Consider the following 10,036-nt stretch of genomic DNA (forward strand, 5'->3'; position numbering starts at 1 on the left):
TAAAATATCACATATGCCTAGAAACGTTTGTCATTTTTTTAAGAATAAAACTGCATATGACTAAAGGAAACACATTCATTTACTTCCCGTTTACTAAAGCAGAAGTCAAAGTGAAAGTCATTTGCATTCAAATGGCATTCTTAAAAACACAATTAAATGGATAGCTTGCCTAAATATTTTAATTCTAGCCATTTCCCTTTACATATTTTAAACCTTCATAATATATATATTTTTTTATTTTATCAAATGGAGTTAATGAATTAACAAAAGTTCAGTAGCGGGGCCACGCCTAAACCAACCAACTTTCCTCGTCTACTATTTAGAAGAAGTGGACCCTCCCTAAACTGTTTGTCTCAGATTCTCGTTCCCTCCCACCCAATTCCCCTCTAAACTCATCCACTCATAACCTACACCACCTTCCTCCCCTCCCTATACCTCTTAACATCCCTCTCTTCTTCAGCAGGCTGCATCGGGGGGGTTCTTCCTAGATCATCCATACTTCTCTTCTCAATCTTCATAACCATTACCTACTTCTCTCAAACAACTCGTAATAAAGTTTCTCAAGCAACGGTTGTAGTGTGGTCCTTGATGGTGAAACACAAAAGAAGATATTTTGAAAAATGCTGGAAACATGTAACCCCCTGACTTACATAGCATGTATTTTTCCTACTATACTATGAGCCAATGGTTACAGTTTTTTACATATCTTCTTCCATTCACAACAGAAGAAAGAATCTCTAAGTTTGAAACAACTTGACACCCTCAGTAGCATTTTTTAGGTGCACTACCCCTTTAAACTTGTCTCTAACTGACTTATGTATTAATTAAACAGAAGCGTCTAACGTTATTCTTTTCAATACTTTCCAAATGCAAATGTTATTTTTTAATTGCCATATAAAGGCGTGCACAGTAAATAGTCAGAAATGTCACTCTCATTAATAGGCGATCGTTTCTCCACCGTCGTCATAGCAACCCCACCGCCACAAGGGAATAAATAGCATCAAAACATATTTGGTATCATGAAGAGCGAGCGGTAATCTATATGACATATGATACACCTCGCTGTCCCTTGACAGTATCTGTATTAAGTACGCCGCACAGAACGCCGTTTACTGGCTATATCTCACTCAATTTCCCGTGAAGGAAGTGTTTGTGATATGGACCAAATTATGGCCATCAGTTGCAATTCCTGTCCATATCCTGTGTGCAAAGTCTCGTAGACCATAATCATCACATTGTTCGTGCATCAGTGTGCAGCCATCTCCCTAAAAGACACTTTAATTACATGTTAGCGTGGAGGGGGCCGTCAGTCCAGTTCAGTTCAGCCGAACCCTGACATGACTGAGGGTGACTTTGAGAAGATTGCCCAGCAAGGCATGGCCGGGTGCAAAATAAACAGTCAAAACCTGACATGAACTATACATCGCAGAGATTCCGCTTCAGCACATAAAAGTCGAGCTGTAAAGTGATGGAGAATAATTACAGACGTCACTGCTGAACATACAATCAGTCAAGTTACTCTAATCATCCTCCATAAAGATCCATCTAGATGTGATCTTTAAATAAAACATTACAAAGTGAAATCTAAAGTTAGCAGTAGCCTCAGCAGAGCTTCATTCGTAATGATACAATGCTGAGTAGTGATTGTGAATTATGCTTCTTTATTAATATTTTTATATATAAGGAACGATGTAAGGTCAGGAAAGGGTTTATTTATAGCTTGTTTCCACTGAGTGGTACTGGTACGGGTGACCTTTATCAGGCTTGTGCTTCCACTTATAAAATGGTAAGAATGGACGTGGTGTACGACAGAAAGTTTCAGTCAACATCATTTTCACTCGAGGAAATGTCTACGGTAAAGCTGTACGGGTTGTTCACATATCATGTGAGAAGCACTTCTCACAAAACAGATGTTTTAAACACATAAATGTTTATTACTGTCACCGACTTGGTCCCAGTCACTCCCCTCGCTGGCCAGCAGAGGCCACCATCTCCGGACTTCTAAGCATTACATCATCCACTTACACTGATCCAGCACACCTGAACTGAATCCCGCTAATGACCCACGTACCCTTTATAAGCCGCACTCAAACATTCAGTCTTTGCGAAATCTTGTTCAGCCCCGGCCAGCATTACTGAGCGGTATATCCTGCCTGATCTCCTGTGTATTACTCCAGCCCATTTCTGACTCTGCTTTGCCTTCTGCCTGCCCACAACCTAAGCCTGTTACACGGACTCTGATACTCGCTGCCTGCCCTCGACCCAAGCTTGAAACACATACTCTGAATCACGCCGTCTGTCTCTGACCCATGCCTGGTAAATCACTCTGTGTCTGTCAGCCGCCAGCCCTAAGACCTTTATTGCCGTTGTTGTTGTATGTTCGCACCTTTGTGCGTATTGATTGTTTGAATGAAAGTGTGACTAATAAATACTGCATAATGGATCCCTCCGTGTCAGTCTCCCCGTTACAATTACTAACCTTTCTATGAACATGCTTTGGTTATAACTGCAGATCTATGACTGTTGCTGAATGACTGAATAGGTTCCAGCCACTTCCAGCCTGGTCTTAGCTGGTCAGGCTGGGAGATGACCAGCTAAAACCAGCTATGTCTAGCTTAAACCAGGTTGGTCAAGCTGGTTTTAGCTGGTTATTTTCCAGCCTGACCAGCAAATACAAGGCTGGAAACGAGCCTGGAAGTGGCCAAAACCTCTCTAAAACCAGGCTGGTCAACCAGCTAAAACCAGCCACCAGCTTAGGCTGGTTTTAGCTGTGTTTTTTTTTTTTTTTTTTTTTTTTTTTTTTTTCCAGTAGGGCTGTCATTTCTGGAGGAGATTCACAATCAAGACCAAGTTGCGGATTACTTCAGAAGATCAGCTCGATTGAACGAGCATTATTCAGAGGATGATAATGTGTAGAACGGCCATAAATGAGGTTGGTGTCGTGATCTTGTTCCTTTCAAAAGCACATGTTCAGTAGCTTAATTGCATGGGCAGCCTGAAAATATTCTGTTTGTTTGATTTGGACGTTTAATGACTAAACTTATGAGACAATTGTTGTTTCCAAATATGTAATGTAATCGTAAGCGAACAGTTTTGGAAAATTTGATGTTTCCCCATTCAGACAGAATGCCCAAGCATACATCCCGAGAGGCAGTTTAAAGATGGCCGCCAAGTGAAATGAGTTGCCTTAAAGGCACTTTGATGACAGTCTGAGGGTGAGTAAATTGACAGAAAAGATTTATTTTCAGGTCAACTGTTGCTCCCTTTTTTTCCCATTTAATTGTACATACCTTACCATGTGGCGCATGTTTCTAAATTCTGAATTCTGAACATTGTTTCCACCTAAGTATATTCTTTAAAACTGTGATTTTCCAGACAACCATGCACAACACTCTATTGAACAATGAGTTTTACATGGGAATGTTCTGCTCAGATGTACAATTCCATTCAGTCCTTCACTTTCCCTGTTTTTCTCGCTCAACCCATCTGTATTACACCATGCCATAGTTTTCTTTATGGGGCTCAAAGGGAATTATTCACAGTCTCCTCAGGGCTTTGACAAGGTCGTCCGCTGTGCCCCCCCACACACACGCACACACTCCTGGCTTCTGTTCTGAACCATAATTGATTAGGTTAAGCAGCAAGAGAGAGAAGGTCAGCTGTACAGCATCTGAGCTGAGCAGGAACTCACACACAGACAGAAACACAGACGCGCTCATGCTCTCCACTGGCCCCAGACAACACCGAAGGCCAGACTCACAGCTATGTCTCCATCCAACATCTGCTTACATCCTGATGTAGATAACAAAGACATGCTTTTGGTCTCTGGAACACAGTTCTTACATTATATTGTAAATGCAATGAGTCTCATTCACTAAACATGTGTACGCATAATTTTATGCATGAACTGATGTTTTTACAAATAAATCGTGATACATACAATTTTTTGTCTTAAAAAAAAACTTAAAGAGAACTTTACATATAATTAGTAGTGCTGGACAAAAATGTACTGTGATTAATTGCAACCAAAATAAAAGTCTGTTTTGAGGTAATTTGTTAGTGTACTGTGTACATGTATTATATACATATAAATACACACAGCCATGCATATATTTACCCCGGCTCATTCTGAAAACGTATCCCTTTATACATTTCTGGAGAGCAGAATGTAATCCACCAGAGACCGCTCTGTACACTTTATGAGATCGCAAATGTCTATCGCGAGTGCCATTCACACCTGCTCTTCTCACGTAAATCACCAGAGGCCGCTGTCGACTGATTGACTGACTAACCGATCGACTGACCCACCCTTCTCCTTCCCTAAATCAAACTGATAGTGTTTTTAAAAGCATGGATTGACCAGCACCCACCCCTTCCCTAAACACAACTGATAGTGTTTTCAAAAACAATCCAGAAAAAGAAAAGCCCTCGTGGCAGCCACATTTACAAATTTTACCACATTCTCGTCCTGTTATTTGCTTGTTTATTTAAATTTTTGGCTTTTGTTTTTGTCTCACCTGCTTTCTGCAACTGTTCTTCGTCGGAATCAAACTTCGTCGTCGCGGTCAACTTCGCCACACAGAGGTAAGTGGTCAGCTGGTAAGCACGAAAAAGGAACGCCATCATACCATTTTAAAGACGAAATGCAGTCATACATTCCTCTAGCTACATATTTTGCAATCTCCAGAAATGTATATAGGGCTACAATTTCAGAATGAGACTATGTTAGCATTTGTTTGAGGATATGTTTATTAATATATTAATCAATTAATCACTGTTAACTTTTCCTGGCACTAAAATATATATTATTTATAGGGTACATGAAAAGTAACTAGACATTAGCTGGCAATTGTGATTGCGTATTTAGAGGGCGAATAGATTTGATTCCTGAGAGTGACATATGGCTGTTCGAGTCTGATCTCACGAGGAAAAGTATTTTACGTTTTGTCAGTTTAGTGGCTAATTCATACGAACTTGTATGAGTTCAATCATAAGAAAATGTAAAATTTTAAAAAGGAGGCGTGGCACCCAACCCCACCCCTAACCCAAACCGCTATCTTGCGTTCACCCGCTGTTCCTCACTTTTTGATGGCGTGCTCTGTGCCCATGCAGTTGAAAAAAAGTCAACTCTGCTTAGTGCCTGGGCATCCAGACTGTTGATACAGTGGTTGCCTAGCATCATGAAACACACAGTATTCTACTCAAAAAAAAAAAAAGAAAGAAATTTAAAGTCAACAAAAATGCAATATATTTTACCTCACATTTTCAGAACTGAAAGTATATTCTAGATCCATCATCAAAACCTTCATTACTGTTATTTATTTATGTTTTTATTTTTATTTATTTTTTTGTTTTTGTGCCTTAATTGTCTCTTGCTAATTCATAATTTGTCTCAATATAAATTTCTCTGGACAAGTGGTGCTTTGTGAAAACCCCTTACATCAGGGGTGTCCAAACTCACTCCTGGAGGGCCGTTGTCCTGACAAGTTTAGTTCCAAATCAAATCAAACACACCTGAATCAGCTAATTTAGCTCAGGTATACAGTTAAAGTCAGAATTATTAATGTTTATTTTTTACCCAATTACTGTTTAACAGATTTTTTTCAGCACATTTCTGAACAATAGTTTTAATAACTCATCTCTAATAACTGTTTATGTCATCTTTGCCATGATGACAGTACATAATATTTGACAAGATATTTTTCAAGACAATTCTATACAGCTTAAAGTGACATTTAAAGGCTTACCTAGGTTAATTAGGGTAACTTAGCAGGTTGGGGTAATTACGCAAGTTGTTGTATATTGACGGTTTGTTCTGTAGACAACCCAAAAAAAAAAAAAAAAAAAAAAACATAGCTCACAGGGGCTAATAATTTGACCTTAAAATTATGTTTAAACTGCTTTTATTCTAGTCGAAATAAAATAAACAAGACTTTCTCTAGAAGAAAAAAATATCAGACATACTGGGTTCACAGCAAATTAGATATTTGCGTGATTAAAATACATACAAAGTCAATGCAAATGTGTGAATAGAGGCAAAAAAAATAGAGGAAGAGTGCAAATGACATGGGAGGTGCAAATTATGTGATGCATACGCATGGAATTTGCCTCAATCTCTTCTAAAACTCAAGTTCAAATAACGGGTATAATGAGGTAACATTATATTGCTTGCATAGCAGAGTCATTGAGAAATACATTGAATCTAGATTAATAAGGAGATTATTACTTCATATAAATTTAAGTAAATTAAATACTTCCTATAGAGTCCCACAACTATTAAATTTGTTCTCATCAAGCAAACACAAAATGATAAGTTCATGAGGAAGAGGTTTAAAATGTTTCTAAACTTTAAATCAGTTTATTAGTATATATGACATCGTTATTTACAATACGCTGGGTTGTTTGAACTAATATATATATATATATATGTATGTATGTATGTATATATATATATATATATATATATATATATATATATATATATATATATATATATATATATATATATATATACATATATATATATATATATATATATATATATATATAGGCTACAACTACAGCCATACATTAACTATGCTTCATATCCATGCTATAGAATAGCACTTTGAATATGCTTAAAGTCATAATCACAGCAAACAAGTGGAATTAAGACATGTGGACACATACACAGTGAACTTCTAGAGATGCGAGGCATACGTCTTTATCATGACCGAACGCACTTTATACTGTGAGTGTGCAGTATCAATTTATATAAAAACAACTCTCTCCTATCAGTCCGTACTTTATATTTGCATTCAGTAGCTCAGCGCTTGTGACGGGGGCATGAATAAAATCTTGCGGAATGAAAGTAAAACTGCTTAAAAAAAATAAAAATAAATTACATGAATTTTATGTTCAATTTGTGAAAAGGAGTTTGATTCCTTATGTGAAATTGTATTGGGGAGAAGTCAGTCAGAAGAGTTTATAGCTAAATATTTAGCAGTGTTTGCATGTCCTTTACAGCATATAATTAAAATAGAACAAAATTGAAAAATAGAAATAAAATAAAATAAAATAGAACAAAAAAAAAAAACATTTACATATTTTTTTTTTAAAAAAGCACCTAAATTGTTATGCAGTTTAGATTTTTATTTTTAGATTTTTTTAGAACAGTTCGATTTTTTATTTATTTTTTTTTTTGTTAAATAAAAATCTATTTACTATTCACATATTAGCAAATACTTTGCTAATTTTTAATTATATATACTGGCCTTGGTTTTTGAGCATAATCAATGTTGATTCTGTTCTTGATTTAAACAACATTGCCCCACATTTACTAACCTAATAAGAAAACCTCATTAAGTCATCAATTTATTATTGCATGAAGTGTTTGTAAGTCTTCAGAATCCCAAACAGCTTGGTATGAGTCGACTGAGCTGCGCAGTTGCCTGGGAGCAAGCTTGACTTCATTAGCAGGCCAAATCAAATTGAACATGAAGGACAAGAAACAGCGAGAGGGAAGAAAGCTGAGGCGAGTGCAGTGAATTCTGGGAGGGGAGTAGGGTGCCGCCACAGAGGAAATCACAGGAGCAGTCAAGTGAATCCATATTCTGCTTCAAATATCAGATGGGTGACATGGCTCACAGGATGGGATCCGCAAACTCACTTGACCCTGCGTTCACTTCCTGTATGAAACATGATTTGATTTGTTGATAAAGGACAATGGGTGACAGGCTTCAAGCTGTGTTTTCCAGCTTTGTTTGTTATGATCTGTTTTTCATGGTTGTAATCACTAATTTAAAAGAATAAGCAGGAAACATCTGTGATTTTCTTTTTATAAACATTGCATAAACATACATTATAAAACTAGTATAATAAGCTAGTTTCTTCATGAACTACTGCATGATGCATATTTTAATACTATTTACATGTATTAATAATAATATATATATATATATATATATATATATATATATATATATATATATATATATATATATATATATATATATATATATAGTGATTAGTTATTTTATTTTATTGTATTATTATTATAATCAGTGATTAGTCAGTTATCTGAGAACATTATGGCACTAATATATAGGATGATTCAATGCCATTAGATTAGTTTAGTCGATAAAATATAAATATGCTGAAAAATGTGTATAAATCAACATAAAAACATAACACATGAATCATGACTTATTGATTACTTTTACAACCCAGGCTCATTCTGAATACTTACCCCTGTATACATTTCTAAAGAGTGCCAAATACATCCCAGGAGGTATGTTTTTTTTTTATTTTTGCAGTTTGCATCTCAAACTTCTCTTGTGAGTGCCATTCACTACTGGTTTTCTTGTGTAAATCCACCAGAGGCCGCTGTCGAGTAGCTGACTGAATGATCAACTAACCCACCCTCCATATGTAAAGCCATCCATATGAAGGTAAGTGGTCAGCTGGTAAGAGCAAAAAGGAATGGCATCATACCGCCCCATAGTGTTAATTTTAAGGATGAAATGCAGCGACATGTTCCTCTACATCAGGGGTCACCAATCTCGGTCCTGGAGGGTCCCTGCAAGGTTTAGCTCCAACTTGCCTCAACACACCTGCCTGGATGCTTTAAGTATATCTAGTAAGACCTTGATTAGCTTGTTCAGGGGTGTTTGATTAGAGTTGGAGCTAAAATCTGTAGGGCACCGGCCCTCCAGGAACAAGTTTGGTGACCACTGCTCTACATTATTCTTTTTTTTTTTTCTTCACAAGAAACTTTTTCCTGATAGCTCTCTACAGCTCTGACATAGTCACCCACTGAAGCTAAGCAGGGATGCGTCCGGTCAGTACCTGGATAGGAGACCACTTGGAAGCTAGGATACTGCCGGAAGTGGTGTTAGTGAGTCCAGCAGAGGGCGATCAACCTGTGGTCTGTGTGGGTCTTAATGCCCCAGTATAGTGACGGGGACACTATACTGCTCAGTGAGCGCCGTCTTTCAGATGAGACATTAAACCGAGGTCCTGACTCTCTGTGGTCATCAAAAACCCCAGGATGTACTTCAAAAATGAGTATGGGTTTCACCCCAGCATCCTGGCCAAAATTTGCCCTCTGGCCTCTGTCCATCATGGCCTCCTAACCCTCCCCATATCATAATTGGCTTCATCACTCTGTCTCCTCTCCACACACCAATCAGCTGGTGTGTGGAGTGTGGTCTGGCTCAAAATTACTGCCGTCGCGTCATCCAGGTGGATGCTGCACACTGGTTGTGGATGAGGAGATTCCTCCCATTGTGTAAAGCGCTTTGAGTGCCCAGAAAAGCGCTTTATAAATGTAAGGAATTATTATTATTAATATTATTGGCGAGGCAGTGGCGCAGTAGGTAGTGCTGTCGCCTCACATCAAGAAGGTCGATGGTTCGAATCTCGGCTCAGTTGTCGTTTCTGTGTGGAGTTTGCATGTTCTCCCTGCCTTCGCGTGGGTTTCCTCCGGGTGCTCCGGTTTCCCCCACAGTCCCAAGACATGCAGTACAGGTGAATTGGGTAGGCTAAATTGTCCGTAGTGTATGAGTTTGTGTGAATGTGTATGTGGATGTTTCCCAGGGATGGGTTGCGGCTGGAAGGGCATCAATGGTAACCTTTGATTTGGCCCACCATCCCATTTGAGAAGAGAAGGAGAGGGATGGGGATGTTTGGAGATTGTCATCTAAACTTAATGTAACCATTTGTGTTATTGTTAAAAGCTAACTGAAATGAAATGTTTCAATTAAGTTGCATAAATTAATCAGATTTTGATTAAATGTGCATACTGTCAACCGACAATGCAGAGACTTTGCTGAGTAAATCATAAGCAGAGAGATTAACTCTTTTTCATGGACCATATTTCTAAAAATAAGCTAGAAAAGTTGTCTGTAGCTCTGTAGTCCGTTTATAGCTTAATATTAGCTTTTTAATTCTTGCGTTTGCATTTAAGATACAAAAGTGCTAACAGTTGTGTTTTCGTGTGAGGATTATGCGGCTGGACAAAGCGTGTAAGTGTAATGAACAGTGTTTGAACACAGAG

Source organism: Danio rerio, chromosome 18, assembly GCF_049306965.1.
Source record: "Danio rerio strain Tuebingen ecotype United States chromosome 18, GRCz12tu, whole genome shotgun sequence".
Taxonomy (NCBI): Eukaryota; Metazoa; Chordata; class Actinopteri; order Cypriniformes; family Danionidae; genus Danio; species Danio rerio.